Below are 23,265 nucleotides of genomic sequence, written 5' to 3' on the forward strand. Positions count from 1 at the left end.
ACCCCCAAACCGGTGCCACTGTGAACTGACGTTCCCCGCGGCAGATTGAACATCATCTGTGATTCCAAGCAGCGGCGGATAAAGGGACTCAGCGGAAGTTGAACACTTTACTGCATCCTGATACAGTTTGTTTTTCCCACAGGTTGATTTCCGTATGTGGGTTTTTGCGATTAAAAAATGGGAGGGATGTAGAGTCCTAGCATGAACACGGTCTAGTGTTCAGGAGTGATGTAACCCACTTTACACACACCCACCACAGACGTCATGGTGTCACATGACGCTGCTAATAAAAGGGACCGAGCGCACGTGCTCGAGCCCATTCCCACTACCCCTAACTGGTGTCTGTGTGCATGTTATTGCTGCTGTCCACCATGCGGGCCTAGGGCCCTTCCCAACTCTACAAGATCGAATTGTATTGTTAGAAATTGCTATGAATATACAGTTCAATTTGTTTCCAATGTCACAACTTATATGTTTTTTAACATAAAGATCGTCTCAACTATGTGGTTTCTCAAAAAAGCACATAGTGATAACATGATGTGTTGTCTTCTACATTATGCTGCACAGGTAGCAGGTGCTGTGATCACTGCTAATTCCCACCCTAGCACCAGTGTTATTCATAAATTGCAGTATTGCTAAACAGAACATCATGTGCATATACACAGTTTCAATCCCGGCTGGGCTAGAGCAGCCGTTGTATAAGTTGCAAGGTTCTATGTGTGGGTCACATCTGCACATCTGAAGTACCTGTTAAATCTTGGGGCACTACCAATTTAAATTAATATCTAGCAAGAAGCTATTTATGAGCTAGGTCCTTCACCCCTATCATTTCCAAGATAAAACGTATCTGTGGTCATTAGATGATCTCATGTTGACGTCTTATTTGATTTGATTGGGTGCTCAAGGCAATGTCAAGTTTCCCGTTACGATAACTAGCCTAGGTGATACTAGATGCTTACCTGAGTATCCAGATACCATAAGTCAATTATGGGACAGCTAGGCCACCATTTGCTCGATCAAGATTGAGTTTAGAGGTTAGCCCGGCTGACATTGCCGAACTGCAGCTGATTAAATTGTTTTTTATCTTAGGGCTTTTAAAATTGAAATACTGGTGCTCATTGTTCTCGGCTGCTAATTAAACGGTTTTTAACTTTAGGCTTGTAAAATTGAAATACTGGTGCTCACTGTTTGAATCTGAATCTGTGTACTGCGAGTGTGCAATTTTCCTTTTTTTTGCTCCGCCGGACATCCAGAGACGCCATTTTGACAGTGCGCTCTCTAGTTGTTGGAGCTGTTGACGCATAAAACTGCATGCTGGGCAGATGAGCAGCTGGCGCTCCAGCGGCATGCCACTGGCGCGCCTAAGGCAAGCCCATCTGCGCCCATCACCGTACCGGAGGCAGCCAGCGCCAGGCATGCTGTTCGATCCACTCCTCACCATGAGTCCCCTCGAAAATATAGTTGTAATCATCTGCTGCTGCTTCGGCCATGTCCTTGCCTACCTGCCACAAGGTGGGACGTTCTTTCCCATTCCCCCAAAGTTTGTCAGCAGTGCAACTACCAGGTGGGATCAGATCTGCTGGTCGGGCACCGTCTAGTATCAGGCCCAAATCTGGCAAGGAGGGGCACTTTATTCGGGCAGCTTTGATAAACACCGGCTCTTTGGCGAAACATCACCTGACATTTTGGACCTCCTCTCGGATAATCCAATTGATCTTCTCTTTATTACCAAGACCTGGTTGAATGACTCATCCAACCCAATAGTGCAGATGTCTATCCCAGAGGGCTTTAGGATCTCTCGTACTGACCGCCAAAATGGTAGAGGGGCGGTGTAGCTGTTGTTTACAGGGATAAGTGGGGTTTTAATTGTGGCAAGACCATATTGTTGGGTGACGGTGAATTTCTGGACTTCAGTATTGGCATTTCTCCTCAATCTACGCTAGAGGGACTCTGGTCTATAGGCCTCCTGGGCCTGCGGGGTCCTTCCTCAAAACACTGGATGATGTCATCGTCCCCCGGGCCCTGCAGTTTTCCCAGTATCTCTTTCTAGGGTATCCTAACATCCATCTGGATCAGACTAATTTAGGGGCAACCTGGGATTTCTTGGATTCCCTGAGCCTTGCTCAGCTTACCCAGTGGGTTAGCTCACCAACCCACTGTGGCGGCCACATCCTCGATCCCATCTGCTCCAATTTTCCCATTATAATTGAGGACCCGCTCCCAGTGCCTTGGTTTGATCCCTTTTTATCTTATTTTTCCTGGGCTTCAGAAGGCATTTACTCGGACTTACAGGTCAGAATTAGTCCTGCCACTGCCAAAATTGATCCTCTAGCTTTTAGCCTGGCTTTGGCAGAGTCAAGACCAGTTTTTCTCTCCGATCTGGAAGGTGCTCTAGCTAGCTTTACTGGCTGGATTGTACAGGCGGTGGACAGTCTTTCTCCAGCTTCGTGTCACAGACGGGCCAGGGAGTCGCCCTCTATACCCTGGTTCTCTCCTGAACTGAAGTGCTCAAGCAGTAGAAGAACTATTGCCCATTAACAAAGACAACGCTCAGGGAGGCCCAGAAAACATACCACACTGCCATAGGTCAAGCCAAAGGCCTTTGTTATGCAGACCGTATAGAGTCAGCTAGTAATAACTGTAGGGAACTTTTCTCTATTGTTCAGAGCTTTCTGGCTCCCAGGGCAGAGGCTATCAAGCTCCCTGCCTCCGATACCTGGTCTCCAACTTCTGTATTAATAAGATTTGCTCTCTACAGACAATGTTTACATGTCAGAGCCAGCCTACAGTGGGAGTTGGGCCCCCTGATGCCTCACCAGCTCGCTCTTCTTTGCTGACACCTTTTACATCTATTGACTTACCGGACTCACTTAAATTCTCAGGCCATGAAATCAGGCTCGCCGGTTGATCTCTGCGCTGCTAGGCTCTTGGCCTTGGTAGCAGAGACAGTCAATCTGGAAGTCAACAAGCTTATTAATCTCTGCTTGCAAGAGGCGCTTGCCCCAGCAGAGTGGAAACAGGCAAAGATTTTGCCGCTGCTAAAAAACCTTCATTGGACCCTCGGGATGCGGGGCGCTATCGCCCTATTTCCCTTCTCCCCAGCGTGGCCAAAATCTGTGAGAAGGCTGTCAATAAACAGCTGATTGATTTCATTGAAAGCTCAGGGTTACTCCATCCAGCTCAATCGGGGTTTAGAGCCACTTACAGCACTGAGTCTGCTCTAATTTAAGTCTCCGAAGCTATTCAGCACTGCCTGGATGCTGGTGGAAGCGCTGCCCTTATACTGCTGGACCTCTCAGCAGCATTTGATACTGTTCCCCATTCCACGCTATGTCACTCCTCTGGTACAGTTTGCGGAGGAGTTGGGAGCCAAGATTGTGGCGTACGCCGATGACACCCAACTCCTGTTTACCTGAGGCAAATCAGAGTTTTCTACTCTGGAGGAAAAAAATTGCCTGACAGTTGTTTTTCAGCGGCTCTCAGCGGCTCAGCTTAAATGCAATGAAGATAAGTCGAAAATTCTCCTTTATGAGAATTTTCCTCCAAGGTTCAGAGAGTCACTTTGGCCGTCTGACTATCCATTGCCATCTTCTTCTGGTCAACCAGTTAAGAACTTGGGTGTTCAGTTCAATGAGAATTTATCCTTTTCGACCCAAATCAAGAAGCTGGTTGTGGGATATTTTGGGATATTAAAGTCCCTTAAGAAATTTCTCCCGTTGCTTCCTAGGGCAGTGAAGGAAATGGTGACCTGGGCATTGATACTGTCACGTATTGACTATGCCAATGCTTTTTGCATTAGCCTACCAGACTATACTCTCAACTTACTGCAGGTGGTCCAGAACGTGGCAGCTAGGCTACTGTTTAATATTCCAATTGGAAGCAGCATTAGACAACACCTGCGGATGCTGCATTGGCTGCCTGTCATTAATCGTGTGAAGTTCAAAGCCCTGGTGGGAGCACACCGTGCCTTGTATGCATCTGGGACTGCCTATTTAAGGGAGCGCTTCATGTTTTACACTCCAGGAAGTCCTTTGAGGTCAGCATCCCAGCTACTTGCCCGGATACCTCATGTTCGCCTCCAAAGAATGGGGGGTAGGTCTCTTGCCTTTAGGGCTGCCACAGCCTGAAACTCCCTTCCTTATTCTTTGCGTAGCATTCAGGATCTGGGTCAATTTAAAAAGCAGCTCAATACATTCTTGTTTTAATCATTTTATTCTTCCTAGCACCTCAAGGTTTGCGCCGGGACACTCCCTGGAGTATCTGTGCATGTTATAAACTACAGTAACATAACATAACAGTTTACCATTTAATCACAATTAAATCCAGCAAAATCCTCAGCAGGGTCCCAGTCAATCCCATTTAGGCATTGAACATACAACCCCAGTTTAGTTTATGATCGAACTTCAGTCCCAAGTATTTGTAGGAATTAACAATCCCTAGTTTAACTAGGCCAACGAAGAACAACTGATGCCTGTTACTTCCATACATAATGCAGAGGATCTTTGTTTTGTTCTAGTTTAACCTTGAGACTTTTACTCACTAAATAACCTTTAAAGAAATTCATACCTCCCTGCAGACCCATCAGCTCCTACCCATGATTATCATGTAATCAGTGTAGAACATTGAGTCTAGGTGTTAAACCATAAGAGCTAACCTTCTGGAACCCTCCTCCTGCATATTTCAAGATAGCAGACCTGCCCTCACATGTGCCACTAAAAGTGTACATTAACCAGCTGGTGACAGCCCAGTGATAATTTTTTTCCAATGTGTGCTCATATTTATGATGCTTAAAGCTGTGGAAAAGTGAAGGAGAGCCCTGTACAGCAGAGTATCTGACTCAAATATTGACTGTCTGGCTAACAGAGCTGGGGCCACTGCATTGCCAAAGTTCAAACGTGGTAACCCGTTTACATTTTGAGAACATTTCTACCGTTATTGACCCATTCTAAGAGACTATCCATGAGAACCATGAAAATGTCTTTCATATTCAGGCAGAGCAGTGAAAATATGAAATTATTCCCTGATAAGTTGTCATTATTTTTCATGCAGAGAAACAAGTTCCTTTCCTTTCCAGATCCTCGGTATTATCACAATTTCATTTATTGCGCTGAACATAGGGACCAGTATTTGAATCCACCATCTAATGTACACTTTAAAATCCCAGGTATACAGTTTATTTATTTATTTATTTATTGAAGTTTTGTATAGCGCTAGCTGGACCGGGTGGGTATCAGAGCGCTTCACAGCAAATGGAGAAATGCAACAAAGACAATAAGCATAGAAAACAAGAATCGGACATGATAGGAGGAGAATAGAGACTGTACACCAACATCTAGAGCGCAATAAGAGACGGAGTTCAGGGGCGAATCAGTTAGTTCTGAGTTCCGCAAAAGGATATCTGATTTCTGCTGTTGGGCGATGGGGTTCTCGCTAAGCGCCGGAGCGTTCAAGGAAGAGGGATTTGAGTAGCGCTTTGAATAGTGGGAAGGAGGCGGTCGTTCTGATATGTGGGGGGATGGAGTTCCAAATCCTGGGCGTGTTCCCCGCAAAGAATTTATTTGAGGTCTTGCGTTTCTGTGATTTCAGCGGGATGAGTAGGAGTGTTTCGGAGCTTCTGAGGTTCCTGGATTGACCAGCCCTTTTGATTTTTGAGGCCAGGTATTCTAGTTTGCCTGTATGCAGGGCTTTATGTGTTAGGCAGGCTGTGCGGAAGTTGGCTCGTTGGTCAATCGGGAGCCATTTCAGTTCTTTGAGTGCCGGCGAGATGTGGTCAAATTTCTTTGTTCCTGTGATCATTCTTGTGGCTGCGTTGAGGGTGGAGTTGAGGGGTCCCAGGTGTGACTTGGGTGTTCCAGTCAGTACAGCAAAGCCATAGTCAATTCTAGAGAGCACAAGTGCCTGGGTGGTATGTTTCAGATCTTTGGGGGGGAGGAAGGGTTTAATTTTGTAGAGAAGTTTCAGGTTCATAAACGCGCTTTTGGCGGTTTTAGAGATGTGCTTCTTCATGTCCAGTTTGGGGTCGAGAGTGATTCCTAGGGATTTTGCTGAGTCCGTTGGAGTAAGAGAGACATTGAGGGCATTTAAGGCTTGGAGCCATTCCACTATCTGTGGGTTTTCATCTTTGTTCGAGATTAGGAGAACTTCCATTTTCTCTTCGTTCAGTTTGAGGTGGTTGGCTGAGAGCCAGAGTTGAACCTCCATGAGTGTAGCATTAAGTCTGTGAATGTCAGCGATCGAAGAAGTTTCCAAGTAGAGTTGAGTGTCATCCGCGTAAAGGTGGAAGGGGATGTTGGAGTTCCTTAGGAGTGAGGTGAGGGGTTCCATGTAGATGTTGAAGAGTTGCGGGGAGAGTACTGATCCTTGAGGAACACCTCTGTTGATGGGGAGGGGGTCTGACTCGAAGCTGTTGATCTTTATTCTTTGAGAGCGGTTGTTAAGAAAGGAGGAGAACCATTTTAGGACTGTGTTTTCGATGCCCGCTTTTTCTCGAAGGACATTAAGTAGGAGGGTGTGATCAACTGTGTCGAACGCAGACGAGAGGTCAAGGAGAATGAGAAGGCTACATTTGTTGGAGTCGAGTGACATGAGCAAATCATCAAGGACATTTAGGATAGCGGTTTCCGTACTGCAGCCCTTTCTGAACCCTGATTGGAGTGGATCCAGTAGGTTAGAATTCTCTAAATGTTGGTTTAATTGTGAGAGCACACATCTTTCCAAAATTTTGGCTAGGAACGGAAGATTCGAGACTGGTCTGAAGTTGTTCATGTCTGGAGATCAAGGCCGGGTTTTTTGAGCAGAGGTGTGACTTGTCCTAGTTTAAGGCAGTCAGGGATGTGGCCCTCGCTTAAGGAGCTGTTGATGATCTTGCCCCAGATTGGGGCTAAGGTGAGCTTCAGATCCTTGGTCAGTCTCGAAGGAAGTTGATCGAGGGAGTGAGAAGAGGGTTTCGCTGCGTCGATCAGATTGCTTATCGTTTCAACCTCAACCGGAAAGATGGGGTTACTGAGGGGAAGTGGATGATTGCAGGACTAGGGTTGAAGGAGCGATCGATTTTGGCGATTTTTTAGTTGAAGAAGCTTGCGAAGTTGTCGCATTGGGTTTTGGAGGCAGCTAAGTTGGCTGCATTGGGAATGGAAGTTTGGTTTCTAATGATGTCGAAGAGTTCTTTGGGGCGGTTTATGGCATTGTCTAAAGCAGAACTGAAGAAGGAGGTTTTTTTGCTTTTGATGTGAGTATTGTAAATTTTGCAAGCTGCCTTGAGTTGGTTCCGATGAAGTGCGGAGGGGTTGTTTCTCCAGGTTCTTTCCAGGGATCTAAGGTGTCTTCTTTCCTCATTAATGTCAGTAGAGAACCATGATCTGGAGGGGATGCTTCTGGTTTTTTTTTAGTTTCAGAGGTGCCAGCTGATCTAGGATGTGCTCTAGGTTGGAATGGTAGAGCGAGGAGAGTTCCGAGGTAGAGAGGGGCTCCGACGTGTTCGGGAGGAGAGTGCTGAGTCCTTCCTCAAGCTTGTCTCGGGGAACACTGGAGGTGTTCCTGACCCACTTAGGGGGGGCTTGAGTGGGTGGGAGGGATACGGCCGGCTGGATGATATGAAATAGAATGATGTGGTGGTCAGACCAGTCCACCGGGATGATGTGATCAATCGAGATTGCATTTTTGTTCGCAATGATGGCATCCAGGGTCGCTCCTCTGTAGTGTGTTTCTTCTGAGCAATGTTGGACCAAATCGTTGTCTTGCAGAAGGGAGTTGAGAGATTGAATCAGCGGGTTATTGTGGTCATTCCATCTTAGGTTGAGGTCGCCCATAATTAAATTGTCATCGCCATTAAGTGCGGATTGGGTGATCAGATCCGACAACTGAGCTTTAAATTCGTTGGAATTGCCTGGGGGATGGTAGAGGAGATGGCACTGACGAGAGCTATGACCATGAGATTTGATGTTGACAGACAGACATTCGAAGGAACTGTGCAGGTAGGAGGGAGCTTCAAAGACGGAGAGGTCGCTTTTGTAGATGATCGCTATGCCACCACCTTTGTGTATGGGCCTGTCTTTGCGGATAATTGAGAAGCCGGGTGGTACCAGCATATCCAAAATGGGGTGGGATAGGGTGTTTAACCACGTTTCCGTTATGAAGGCTACATCCAGGTTGTGAGAGAGGATGGATTTAGCTATTTCCGTTGCATGTTTGACAGCGGACCGGCTGTTGATAAGCATGCAGTTCAAGGGGGGGGGGGGTCTTCTTTTGCTTTGAAATTGTCAGGATTGGCTCTGGGAATGGGGGACAGAAATAGAGGGGGTCTAGCAGTTCTATGGATGGGTAGGTCCCTACCTACTCCGGTGATGACTTGGATCGAGGAGGGGAGGGTCGAATTCAGGGGTGGGGCCGGGGTAGGTAGGTTCGGGGGGAGTTCGTATGATGCGGCGAGTCCGCTCACTTCTAGATGGGAGAGGGAGGTTAAGTTTCTGCTGGGAATGACTGTTCTTGACTTCGTCGGGACTTTTGTGAGATGAGGCAGGGAACAGGGGTGAGAAAGAGCCTGGTAGGTACGGGGATGGTTAATCCTAGGGGAAGGCGGAGGGATGTGGAGTGGGGCGGAGGGGGAAGGGGGTAGCTGGAGATTCCCAAGGGCAGACAGGGTTTCCTTCAGTCCAAGGATCAGGGTCGTGATCTGTGCTTCAACAAGGTCAAGGCGGTGCGTTAGCTCGAGTGAGGGGGAGAGGAGGGGAGGATCAGTGGAGCTGGGCCCTGGGTGTGAGGGGCTTATGGGCGAGTTTCCCCTGGGCGGGATAAAAGGAAGGGAGGAGGCTGGATCAGGATTAGGGTTCGGTTGTGAGAGGGCTGTTAAGAGCGGGGAGTTACGGTCCCTTCGGGGGAGGGAGATAACTTCAGTGAAGGGGGAAGTGAGAGCTAGAGGAGAGTGGGATGGCGGGTTGGGTGGTTGAGTAATGGAGTTGTCAGGTCTATATATCAATTGTGGAGGGGTTAAAGTGTGAGAGGGGTTGCTATCCAAAAGGGGGGGCGTGTTCTCTTCGTTAGCGGGTACAGTGTGACCAAGAGGAGTGTGGATTGGCGGGGGTGGAATGGGCGATGGCGTTGTTGAGGGGTCTGGGATCAATGGGGGGCAGAGGCAGAGAGCTGGTGGTACTTCCGGGGCTAGGGAATGGTCTAGGATCTCTAGGGGGGGAGACTGGGAGTTAGAGGAACTTTGTGGGCTAGGGAGTGGGAGGTCCTTTGGGGATGGGATTGGGAGCAACGGGGGGCAGGGGGTCGGGAGAAAGGGGGAGCTGGGTCTGGTGAGGACGAGGTATTGTCTGAGTGGAGGGGTAGGGAAGGGTGGGGATGCTGGAGTGGCTCAATGAGGGTGTAGAACTGAGAGTAAGGGGAGTTACAGGGGCTGGGGAGGGGAGAGTTGGGAATCCTAAGGGGGAGTGAGGGGGGCCGAGTGGTGGGAGGTTGGGAGTGACGGGTGGTGGGTGGGGGTTGTGAAGTATGGGGGGCTAGGGCTGGAGGTAGCAACTGAGTGGTGGAGAGACTAGGTATCGTAGTGGGAGGACAGTTCTGTAGAATGCGAGTTTGTGCAGAGCCGAAACGTTGGGTGGGGGCAGTTTTGAGTGGGTAATGGGTGGTAGCCATCCTAAGTGTGGGAAAGAGAGAGTCGAAGAACTCTAGGTTCTCTTCTTTCACCTGAATTAGAATGGTGCCATTCCTATAAATGGTGATGGAGATGTCTCCTGTCAGGGAAAGATGATTCAGGGGGGCGATTGTTAGTTTGCGGTTATGATCAGTGAAGGTGGTTTTGGAGACGGGGAGGGATGAATTAAAGATGGTGGCCCATACGTCAGGTCTGTTGGTGTGGAAAATGAAGTCCATTTTCTTCTGACCTCTAGTTGTGCAGTGGTAGGTGTCAAATACTAGATTTCGGGGTGTTGCCTAATTATATTCTGTTTGAAGCGTTTTTTAGATTTGAAAGAGATGTTTCGTGGGAACGATATAGCGAAGGTGTTCGGCCCTTGAGGGGAAAGGAGGTTAGAGGAGGGGCAGAGATGAGTGTCCACTTGTGCGGTCGGGGGCATCCTGGCTGGGCGGGGGGGAGGCGAGGCCTCTGGGGGAGTGGGGTGGAGGGCGGAGAGGTGAAGGGTGATTGGAGCGGTGCAGAGGGTGTAACGTGGTATGAGCTGGGGAGTGGTGTATCAGGGAGGGACACGTGGAGTGTGGTCGAGGTTCACGAGGGTGGTGGGGGGGGTAACAGCGAGATAGGTGGTTATCGCCGAGGATCTAGGATGGCCATAGGGTCAGCGGAAGTTAGCACTGGGAGAGCGGTGGTCAGCAAGCCGCGGGGCGCGCTGAGGCCTGTGGAAAACGGGTGAGGTGAAGAGTTCCTGTAGGGGACAGATGACTCTTGGAGAGAGAGGCTGCATGCGTGTATTAGAGTCTGTGTTGCCTGAGGGGAACGGTGTTACCGGTCTATCAATGTGAGGTGGGCTAGACCGTGGGGAGACCAGCAATAGGAGGAAGTGAGTGGACTGGTAATCGATTAGCAAAAGGCGAATCATTCATTTACAATATATTGGGGGCCATAGCGCCGGATGTGGAAAGGAAGTAGCTGCTGGGGGGGGGGAGGCCGAGAGCGCCAGTTGGCTCCTCGCCCTGTGGCGGGGTCCCGGGCAAGAAAATGGCGGGGACTCCTTTTTTTGGCTGGGACTGGCTCATCCTGGAACAGGGAGGGCAGTCATAGGGCTCCGAGCTGGCGGGAGAGGGGGCCGTCCTGCTGGTGGCCTGGACTCTCTGGCCCTACCCGAGATGCCGGTGCTTGGAACAAGCAATTTGAGTGGAGATGGCTTGTGGCCAGCTGGAACAACCCATATCCAAGGTGGCTCTGGAGATCCTGTATTGGAAATACAATTGTAACCTGTGGTGCAAACGAATATTGCACAACCCAATGTATCAATGTGTGTTGGATTGGTTATTAAAGTTGGTTGAATGTTGACAATGCATCAACAAATGAAGAGAGCGTTATCTGAGAATTAATAAAGACTACGCAGTGAAGACCAGACACTTTGTATGGTGCCTTTTTTGTGGTGGGCCAAAAGGGAGGCAAAGTATGGTGGGGACGAATCGCACGTTATATGCCTACTATGAGAGGCCCCCCCGCGTCTAGGGGAGGGGGGCCTTTAGTGGCATTTAGTGCGAGAGGCGGCTAGAAAGAGGCACAGGGGAGTGGTCAACAGGAAACATGAGGAGGTAGGGCGAACCCTTATTGCGTCACCGATGGGCGTAGGCAGCCTCCCCCAGGGTAAAGAATAAGAGGAATGAGCACAAGGGAGAAGCCCTCTTTGTCCTCTTGCCTCGGGCGCCGCGGGTCGCAGCTAGAAGCAAGTTGCCCACCCACCCATCCCTGTTGTTAAAGGTAAAACTGGCGGGGTCCCGGGCAAGAAAATGGCGGGGACTCCTTTTTTTGGCTGGGACTGGCTCATCCTGGAACAGGGAGGGCAGTCAATAGGGCTCCGGGCTGGCGGGAGAGGGGGCCGTCCTGCTGGTGGTCCTGGACTCTCCGGCCCTTCCCGAGATGCCGGTGCTTGGAACAAGCAATTTGAGTGGAGATGGGTTGTGGCCTGCTGGTACAACCCATATCCAAGGTGGCTCTGGAGATCCTGTATTGGAAATACAATTGTAACCTGTGGTGCAAACGAATATTGCACAACCCAATGTATCAATGTGTGTTGGATTGGTTATTAAAGTTGGTTGAATGTTGACAATGCATCAACAAATAAAGAGAGCGTTATCTGAGAATTAATAAAGACTACGCAGTGAAGAACTTTAATTCATCAAGAATTTAGATCATTAAGCCCAAGTGTTTTGGACTTTTATAGTTGCATGATTACTCTGATAATTCCCCCCAAATCAGCATCCATCAGAGGAGCTTTATTATTTGACCATTAAAGTCATCATCATCATAATCTTTATTCGTTCATTTGAATGCATATCATAAAATACACAATATAAGCATGTAAATACTTAGGGCCTCATTTAGAGACGACTTTATGCCTTTGGAACGTCACTTTTTGTGATGTTTCGTGGTGCAGAAGCCTGCGCGATATTTATCAGGCAGCACTAAGCCAGTTTTTTGGCTTAATGCTGCCTGATAAATATCAGTACCTTTAACGCAGTGTTCTGTGTTAAAGGGGTGTGCAATGGGTGTTGCTGGGGGTATTCCCAGCAACATCCATTGCCTTTTGACACTGTCCCAAATTTACGAGAAATCGTAAATCTGAGGCAGCGCCAAAAGCTTACGCCTCCCAGGGGAGGAGTCGGGAGGCACAACGAGGAGAAATATCTTTATTTCTCCTTGTTTTTCCTTTTTCTATGCGTGATGCAGGAAAAAGCCTCTTGGGATTGTTTTTGTACAGAAAGGTTTCCCTTCCTGTACAAAAATAATCATCCCCGTAACGCAGGCACCCTTGCACCATGGTGCAAAGGTACCTGTGTTGGCGCACGGCAATCCATTGTGCGCCGGTGCAGGGGAAAAGGACAGGAACGTGCCGTATCTTACAGATACGGCACATTTCTGCCCCTCTCTTTTGCCGTAGGGTTGCCCTACAGCATAAATGAGGCCCTTAGTTGTAACACGGATAAAAAACAAAATATTAAATTATGTGATCATAATGCATAAGAGCCTACTGCTGTACCTACATCTGGTCAGCCTAATTGCTGTAGGTAAATCATTACCACTCTAGACCTGCTAAATGTACATTTTTGTCACACATGCAATAAATTCCATTTTGTAAGAGAGAGATAACATTTGCAGAAAAACACAAAATACAGCAGGGTCTGGGGCGATACCTCATCACACAGCATATACATATGTCAGATGAAGCAAATTATCCTTAAAGTAAACAAAGTAACCTCCTAATTGAGCCTAACCTAAACCGGGACAACAGCATACGCTCCCAAGTACCTGGAACAAGGCTCAAATAGGTGCCACCCCCAGCACAGTTTGTAAGAGACAATATTCCCTGAGTAAGAGCATCATTAGTTCTCTACGCTCCCTCTGGGCCCTTCTATGGGGTAAAGACACTCCTTGACCAACCGTCTGTCCTTTTTAGAGATATTGGTTGGCTTTTTGTAGATAGGACAGCCTAAGGCAAAACGTGCCTCCCTAATATATTTAAGCAGGCAATTATGTTTTGTTCCCGTAAAAACAAGAACAACAATTCAAAATAGTGTATCTATTTAGACTAGGTTCCTCATTATTCATTCTATTCCACAGCAGCAGGGGAGCAAGGTTAATTTGATCCTCAATGTACTTCAAGCTCAGTTCCTGACGGAAAACAAAATGTGATGTTGACAAAGGAACCCACAATGGCAAAGGAACCCACAATGACACACACTATTTTTCTCAATTTGAATACTGCCCACATCCCTAGAGTCCCATACCCCTGCTCTGTGGGACAGGTTGGGGAGACACTTCTTCCTATAGATGTTGAGTAAGGGGTATAAGGGCTTTTTACGTGTACAGGAGGCAACAGAGAAGATTGAGTCAACTGTGTACAAGAAGTGGCTTATCCTATTACTGAGATACAGTGCTGATGAGCACGCACTATCAGACATTAAACCAACATATGGCAACTGGCTCACTTTCTCAATAGCCTTTCCCCCCAGTATTCATACAACAGGTTGACATTTTTGGGGCGTAAAACTATAATGAAGGTTTTTGACAAATTAGGTTCCCAATCAAGCTGCTTCATAAACAAAACAAAAGTGGAATTCAATGACTTTATGCCATTAGCCGTCCTGGCTAGCAGCACAGCGTCAGCTACGTATAGAAGTGTTGGGATAGGTTTTTTATTAACCACCAAGACGTCTGCACCCAAGTTCACATCTGCAGTTTCCAGACTGTTTATGTAGAGTAAAATCAGGATAATTGCCAGCACCCAACTCTGATGAACTCCTTGTTTAACTGAAAAGGAAACAGAACACTCTCATCGATCCCCATACCCCTCAGAGGTAACCAAATCCCGGAGGAGGCATCTCAAAAAAGTCACCAAGCCCTTCTTGAATTCCTCGGATGTTAAAATATCCCAAGGCTTGGATATACTTACACATTCAAAAGCACTTAATAGATCCATAGTGCTAAATGGAAGGAACTACACTTGGCAAACCTATATTTAGACCTTAGAAGGTGCAAGTTTAAGCATTGTTCTATGATTCGAAGGCCTTTTCTAAAACCATATTGAACCTGTTAGAATGTTCTTCTCCATAGACCAGAGGAGCAGCCTATCCAACACAATTCTCCCAATGATTTTAGTGGTGGAATCAAGGGGGGAGATTGGGTGATAGCACTTTGGAGCCTGCACATTTCCCTTTTTATAAACTGGTACATTTACAGAAGTGCACCAAGAAGGTGGATTGGCAACCTTACAGGCAGAGTTTATAAAATTGGTAACTAGAGGGGCCCAAAACTCTGGATTTTACTTTTATATGTCGATGGGGATCCCGTCAGGCCCAAGTGCCTTTTTGGATTGCTGTTTAGGATGGCATTGACAATCTCCTCAGAGGAGAATTGAATATTCAGGGCCAATGAGCAATCATCCATCACTCTCGCTTGGGTGCAGTCATTGGAACGATAAATCCTATTAAGATTACATATCCATTCCTCTGGAGCTATGTGAGTACTAACTTTGCTGGATGTGGAACCCAGGGAAAGACCAGCATGCACTGCCTTTCAAAAAGCCTATTGCATGACGGGGACACAAACTGTCAATCATAGGAGGCACAGGCGATCCCAAAACATGAGTACAGTCACTCTCCCTGCCACTTCATCAATCATTATTCTCTAGTCCAGACAAAATCATGGATTTGTACCTTGATAAAAACTAATCAGCATGATACTGTAGCTGGAAGGAGGCTTTTTTGGCAAAATGCAAAGAGTTAGTAGGCTTCAAATGTTTATAAAAGAGGCCCAGTTGTAGAATATTTATCGTATCAGACGGTACTGTGCCTGCCGTGGCTTGGGCAATGATTTTTCCAGCACCCAATAGGCAGATGGACGTTGATAATTATACAGTCAACATGGAACTTCCTAGACAAGGGTTCAAACCCCGAGCCTTGTGTACCAAAAGGATCTCCTTAAAAAGATGAATTCCACATTTAACATTGGAGTAAGCCAGTGTGTCACCTTATTTTTAAACTTGAACATCGACTATGTCTTTCCAGAAGTCAAGCTTGGTGTTTTGGCCAAAACTACCACATACGGGCAGAAAGCCGGTAGAAGGTGAAAGACGGCGAAGGAGGCAGGGAGGAGGTTAAAATGAACTTGATCTCTGGGCTAAGATGTAGTGCGATTCTCTACCTAGCTCCTTTCCATTGATGTTTGCTTCCCTGGCGGTAATCTGGGAGTCCATTTGAGTAGAAGTTGCATCTGCACTGGGAGGCTGCCTTGCAGGTCCTATTCCGCACCCCTCGCCATTATTATTCAAACATTTAATAGAGGTGAGGCGATCATGGATGGGGTGCAGCTTTAAAGTGAGTAGGGCATTTTCGATTTTCACCTAAAATATCTCGGAAAGGTGCATTAGCTTGAGACTGTGTTAGATGACATACTAGTCTGATCTGAGGTCAGTGGACTATTTAGCAGCCCTAATTTAAGCTTCTGGGTTCTTTTAGTTGGTTTAACCACTGGGCCAGCTCCAGGAGATATCAGGTCGGGTTAAGCAGGGTTAGGAACCTCCCCTACCTCTGTTAAGATGTCCGCTGTGGCCGAACTCACTCCAGAAAAAACATGGCCTCGACTTGGGAGATCACTTTGAGGCTGTGGAGCCGGAAATAGAGGTGGATCCCCTTCATCAGCAGAGAGAGAAAGCTGATGCTCTGGAAATCCAATCTTCTTTGAGTTGACCCCTATAGCCTGTTTTAGAAATCTGTCAATAGTTATAAAACCATGGGTCTGTGGTGCCACAGCAGTAATTTTTCATTTTCCCATAATTGCTAAGCATTATTGGTGACAGATTTATATCAAATCCTGCTGCACAATGAGCCACAGGTTCTAGCAAATACTCTACCTGGACTTATCTAATTGAGCAAGGTTATCTCCCAAGGAATCTAGCTCTGCCCGGTACAAGTTCACAAACGGGGAGGAAATGAGGCAAGCATGCAGCATCACATAAAATATCTGTGTAGGAAGGGAAACGTTCGGAGAAGAGAAGAAGCCAAAGGGGATGACCCAGCCCAGCCTCTTCCTAGTGATGACGAGTGAAAACAGATCCACTCATGGCCCAGTCTTCGCCAGGTGAACGCCTGGCAGGACCCTGGCATGTCCCCTGACACGGACTGAGCAGGTCACTCATCCTCCGCCCTCGCAGAGGAGTCTGGGCCTGAGGGTCCTAGCCCCCAGCGGTTCAGTAAAGGCATGCTGCACCTCATTCTAAAAGAGCAGGTCAAATCCACCGCTCAGCGCTGTCGAAAAGTCACTCCTCCACCTCCCTCACAGAGGAGTCTGGGCCCTGTGGTCCTGGCCCCCAGCTGCTCAAGAAAGGTGTCCATTACAGTCATAGATAGGGGGGGTTGACTTATTTCCCTCACGTTTCATATGGATATCAACATCGGGGTACTTATCATTTATCAGACTCCATTCAGGAAGCCACAGGGCAAACAGGGGTTAATTAGCCACAACCATGGTGGCTAGGTCCTACTGCCTCTTGGTCAAGTTAATGTATTCCACACCTAACTCCCTGCATGGTACCGGAAAGCAGTTTAAGGCTTATTGGAGAGGTAGGGTGGGGGTCAAAGACGCAGAACTTAATAAGCAATCACAGTAAAGAAAAGTATTTAATGTCAAATCAAAATGAAATACAACTTATGCTAATGGGGCTCAATACAGGATTCAGTATGCCAAAGTCCTCCAGGCCATGGGGTAGGGTTTCAGTTACAGCAATGATGGTGATCCTCTTCATCACATTGCATCGTGAGCCGCATGGTCAGCACACAGTGGTCTTAAGTTTCAGGTTTTTTTCACAGAGTTAGCCACATAAACTGCTGAGGGAGAATGAATGACCCTTCACATCTTGGGCAGCTTCGATTGCTTTTCCAATAGTAGTTGGCTTTTTCTTAGTGTTCCACATGCTGCAAACAAGGGTATGCTTTTCCTCTTGGACAGTCTGCTATATGCAATGCTAGACACACGCCTTACCTATGAGCCGACAGGACTTTACGTGCTAGGCACACAGCTTCTTCGCAAGGTGCACAGACGTCATCAGGAGACTGGCTGTCATGCATACACCACCCATAGTCTCACAGCAGCACTGTGGAGCATTCTGTTAATTTCCCAGTAAAGTAGCTAGGAACTGGATCAAAATTGAGTGCTTTATGTCCCAGTTTGATACTCATTTTCCAGACAGGATATGCTGATTCACTGTTTGAAGCTCTGAAACCAGTTTGAGGTGACTCCCTTTCAAATGTAATTTTCTGGCTGTAGTGCAGACACTGCCCATGTGCAAGGTGATGGCTCTCAAACAGCCGGTATCAATGGTGTTGACCCCAACCAGGAGTATCCAAAACATGGGCATCATTGAGATGTGAAGATTCTGTACCTTGTTTTCATTAGTCTTCCTGAAGTGGAAAATAGGGATAGACAAAAGGACAAGCCCTGCCTAAAAATTTCCCCACCTTTCATAACACCATCTGCTGACTCACCCTCCCTGCCCGCCCCTACCATCCATCAAATGAAAGTGCTGAGGAAAATCCAATCCGTAAATACTTGCTAACAAATCCTCTTATAATTTCTAAAGACAACACTGTCTCTATTCTCCCTTACTTCAGTGTCCGTGTCTCAATCCACCAGTTACACTCTTACTCGCAGAACGGAGGAGTACGCTTCCAGCGAGAACTTATGCCGGATTGGGCAACAGAATGGCGAGACTTGTTTCACACCAAATTCAGTAAAGAAAAAGAGGGATAATCCAGAGGTCATTTCGGGTTGGAATTATCACCGGAATTAAGTAATTTAAAAGACAAGACAATAGCCCTGAAGAAATCACTGGTTCATCCCTTGTAAAGCGACGAAACACGTGTTGGCTAGGAACATAAGGAACTGACTGGGGTGTACACAGACACTATCCACAGAAGACAAAGAAATAAAACAACTATGCAATGAAAAGATATATGACTGTTATATATATTCCTGCCAATTAAGCTTGTATTTTCAACGTGTGCAGAGGAATAGTATTTATTGACCACACATTCGAGATTTTGGTGGTTGTCCCTACCTCCTTGCACGGTGCCAAATTTCAGCTACAACTAGATTTATATGCGAAACGCCTTGTGGCACCACACACCTATTTTTTCACCACTGAGCCTGTAGTACTCACTTTGGTCGCCTTTAGACGAGTCTCACATCCCTAAAGAAGCCGAACAATGGCCCCTTCACAAAAGTCTAGACAATAATGTTGTTGTCATGATTAAACATTACTTCAATCATTAAGGGCCATATGTATCAAGCAAAATAGCGATCGCAAACGCTGAAATTGACAGAATTTCGGCGTTTGCAATCGCAATTTTGCTAAGTGGTATGTATGAAGGCAAATCTGAGTGCAAAATAAGAAATCACAAATTTTGCGATTCCTTAAATGCAATGTAAGAAGCACCATAAAATTGCAATTTGGCCTTAAGGAATCGCAAATTACCACCAACTTCAAGTTGGTGGTAATTTGTGATTTCTTTGAAAAATGCACTTTTTTGCATTTTTCAAAGTGCAATGTGAAGCCCATACATGCCCTTAGGGCATGTATGTGCGCCACATGTGCACCCATGCTTATTTCAGGGGTGCAACAGGGTGTCCTTCTGACACCCTTGCACCCTTGAAATCATGTTCTCAATTTGCGATTCTCTAATTGCTAATCGCAAATTGAGAATGTCTTCCCATTCATTCCTATGGGCCTCTAGGCCCATAGGAATGAATAGGGGGTTATTCCTTAATTGCAAATCACAATTTGAGATTCGCAATTAAGGAATATGTAGGATTCGCAAAATGTAAATCCTACATACATAGCATTTTGCGATTCTCAAATAGCGATTTGCATAAAATCGCTATTTGAGAATCGCAAAAGAAGATTTTGCTAAATATGGCCCTATGGAACACTAAACATGGAATACCGAAAACGGACTAAAAAGAAGTGCTACTGTTTTACTACTACCTAGTATCACATTTTTTTTTATGTTTAAGAAATTTTTATTAAAGTTTACAAGAAATAGTACAATGGAATTCAAGTACTAATTTGAGAATAAAAAAAAAATACAAAATATATTCAATGATAAAAAATGAGTACAGAGAGAAGCAAATGCATACGGAAACAATAAAATGAGAAAGGAAGGAAATGAATGAGAGAGAGAAAAGAAGGGAAAGAGAAGAGAGAGGAAGAAAGAGAGAGATAAAGAGAAGGAAGAAAGTAAAAGGGGGAGGAAAAGAAAAGAGAAGAGAAGAGGGGACTAAAAGAGAGCAAAAGATACGCAGCTATAGAGCAGGAGGAAAGTTGGAAAGATAAGTAGTAAAAGGTAACCAGAGAAGGTCAGATTTTATTTTACTAGAGAGGGAAAGAGAGGAGACAGTAGAGAGCCTATGTTCATCACAAACAAAATTCCACCATGTTGTAATTGAAATGTTAGACGTATCTTTCCAAGAAGACAAAATAACTTTAAAAGCAAGTGCAATAAAGAGGTCAAATAACAAGGAAATAGGAGATGAAGCAGTAATATCTGGCGATAAGGATCTTAAGAAAACATTTTGAAAAGACAACGGAATAGCACATTGAAAAACTTTCATACAAATATCCCAAACTGTTTTCCAAAACGAGGAAACATTAAAACAATCGTACAATTGATGCAATAGGGTACCTTTAACAGTGGAACATGACCAACACATCTGAGATGAGGATGGGGAAATTTTAGAAATGCAAACAGGAGTAATAACAGCTCTATTATAAATAAAATACAGGGAATGCGTAATACGTGCAGCAGGAGAAGTTTTAAACACTTTAGCCCACAGGATTTAGGCCGCTCAGCGATATTAGACAACAATACCTTATAAACATGAGCCGCCTTAGGTCTATGAGTGGGGAAGAGTGAGAATAAAGGAGAAGAAGGGGTAAGTGGAGGCGTATCTACAGGGATGTCAAGGGTTGACAGATGGGATTGTAAAGCACCGGAAATAATGGTATATTGAGCTAGGAAGGAATCAGGTAAGTGGTAGGTATTTTGAAGGGTAGGAAAAGGGATAACAGATCCAAGATGCACCAGCTGATGCACATGAAGGATACCCTTCTCCCTCCAATATTTGAAGTAGAAAGATTTACCCTTATATTTAAGGAATTTATTAAACCAGAGAGATGATAACAGAAAACATTGTAGTGGTGTGAAACCATCGGAAAAGATATTATATAACAGGTATTTTGAGTATTTTAATGTTGGAGTAGCAGACAAAAAGGTACTGTTAGACATGAAAATAACATCTTAAAATGAAAAATCTTTAATGAGAGACCGTTCATAACTAACCCAGGTCGGAATAGGACTGTCCCCAAAATCAAAAGCTAAGGCAAAAGATTGCTTGAGCAAAAAAGCAGAATGATACAATTTAAAATTGGGAAAATGTACCCCACCTTCTCCCTTAGGATGAAAAAGCTTGGCAAGGGCAACACATGGATGTTTGTTGTTCCACAAAAGCTTTGAACAAACGGAGTTGAGTTGGGAGAAGTAAGAAAGGGGAATTTTTACAGGAAGCATGGAGAGTGTGTATAAAACATGGGGGGAAATCATCATTTTTACGGTGTCCAATCTACCCCACCATGATAAAAACAAAGGAGACCAAGTAAGTAAGAGTGACTTAAGCTTGGAGAGGAGAGCAGCAAAAGTAAGTTTAAGTGTATCCCGTATGGAAGGGGCGAACCAAATACCAAGATATTTAATTTTGGAGGGACACCAAGCAAATTCAGTATCATCAAACATGTATTGGTAACAGGAAGAGTTCAAGGGCAACACTTCAGTTTTGGACAGGTTCAATTTATACCCAGATATACTAGAGTATAGCCGTACTTCCTCCAGGAAAGGTGGAAGGGAGTTATTGGGATCAGACATGTAAATTAGCACATCATCAGCATAAGCAGAAAGCTTCGTAGTATGGGAGTTATGCTGAAAACCTTTGATTTGTGTATTAACACGGATACGCTCTAAGAATGGCTCAAGGCAGAGGATGAAAAGCAGTGGGGAAAGAGGACAGCCTTGTCTGGTACCCCTTGATAAGGGAATACATTTAGAGAAATGATTATTAACAAAAATACTAGCTCTGGGACCAGAGTATAAAAATTTAACAAAGGAAATAAAAGAGGGCCCAAAACCAAACCACTGAAGAGTTGATGCGATCAAAGGCCTTCTCGGCATCTAAAGAGAGGGCTGCAAGGGGGGATTTGTATTTTTTAGCAAAAGAAATAACATTAGCAAACATTCTGGCATTATCTGATGCCAATATACCCTTTACAAAACCTACATGGTCAGTTTTAATTAACAGGGGGATTATATTTTCAAGACGAGTGGCAAGAATTTTTGCGGAGATTTTACAGTCATAATTTATTAAAGAGATGGGACAGTAATTTTTACAGTATGAGTCGTCTTTATCAGGTTTGAGGATGATAATAATCAATGCATCCATAAAGGAGCCAGAGGCCTTAGCGTCAGAGATAAAAGAATTAAAGAGCGTAAGGAGGCGTGGAATAAAAATGGAGGTGAAAGTGGTTTAAAACTCAGACTTTTTTAGTGATTTTATCGCATTGAATATCTCTTGGGAAGAGATATCAGCTTCCAAAAGCATGAAATTCATCAGCCAGGGAGGGTGGAGAGGGAAGACCTGAAAAAAAATGTGTCAGATTCTGGGAAGACGGGAAGGTATCATCGGAATAAAGGGATTGGTAGTACTTATGGAAAACATCCACAATGTCTTCATCCGATGAAACCAATTTGTTAGAGGATTCATTCAGGATAGGGCCAATCGTTTTACGTTCTGATTTGATCTTTAAATATACGACCGGCTTTGTTTTGCCCTGGATGGTATTTAGACTTTATTTTGAGAAGTATGTTGCAAGCATCAATCGTAGCCAGTTTATTGAGGTCCGACTTTGCTTGATCAGTTGACGTAGGGCAGAGGACGATTTGGAAGAGAAATATGTGTGCTCCAATTCCTTAATATGGCTAAGTTGGGCTTCATATTTTTTCCGCGTTGCCTTCCTTTTACGAGAAACGTATGAAATGACAAAGGCACGAAAAGAAGCCTTGAAGGCATCCCAATTATTGGGAATAGTAGTGTCAATGGGGTCATTTAAAGTAAAAAATTCATTAGAATGGGCAATGGCCTTCTTGATAAAAACTGGGTCAGACAATAAGGAAGTGTTTAACTTCCATCGACTAAATTGAGAGGAAAGGAGGGAAAAATCAAAAATAGCATGGACAGGAGCATGATCAGAAATAAAAATAGAACCTATATCCGAGGCCTGGATGGACAGTAGCAAAGATTTACTAACAAGAATTTAATCAATCCGAGACCTCGTGTGATGTACATTCGAATAAAAGGTATATTCAAGCAAATCAGGGTTGCATGTCTTCCAAGCATCATACAAAGGACGAGAGGTGATGGCAGACTGAAAGGCTTTGTGAGTTTTGTCCGGGTTAAATTTGGATTTTGATAGCCTGTCAGAAAAGGGATCCAACCATTGATTGAAATCACCAGCAACAATCACATTGGGGCAATCAAGTGATGAAAGTAAGATTTTATTACTATTCCAAAATTGAGGGTCAGGTTTAACCGGGCCATAAATATTCAATAACACAAGGGTTTTATTTTGAAAAACAATCTTTGCCATCACCCATCGACCATCATCATCAGCTTGAGTAGATAAAATTTGCACAGACAATGATTTATGAAATAAGATAGCAAACCCACCTTTTTTGTTGGAAGTAGAGGAATGAACAACCTGACCAACCCATTGTCTCTTCAACTTAAGAGATTCAGAAACAGTGCAATGCGTTTCTTGGAGGAAAACAATATGGGAGTTAATTTTGGACAAATGAGACAGTACCTTTTGACGCTTAATCGGGTTTCCAATACCACGAACATTCCACGAAACAAGTTTACACATAATGTATGTGATACACTTCGGTAAAATACCTGAAAGAAAAAACAAACCATGTAAGGAGAGGAAAGGCAAAAAATGTTACAACGAATACCAG

This window comes from Lissotriton helveticus, chromosome 4_1 (assembly GCF_964261635.1).
Source record: "Lissotriton helveticus chromosome 4_1, aLisHel1.1, whole genome shotgun sequence".
Classification (NCBI taxonomy): domain Eukaryota; kingdom Metazoa; phylum Chordata; class Amphibia; order Caudata; family Salamandridae; genus Lissotriton; species Lissotriton helveticus.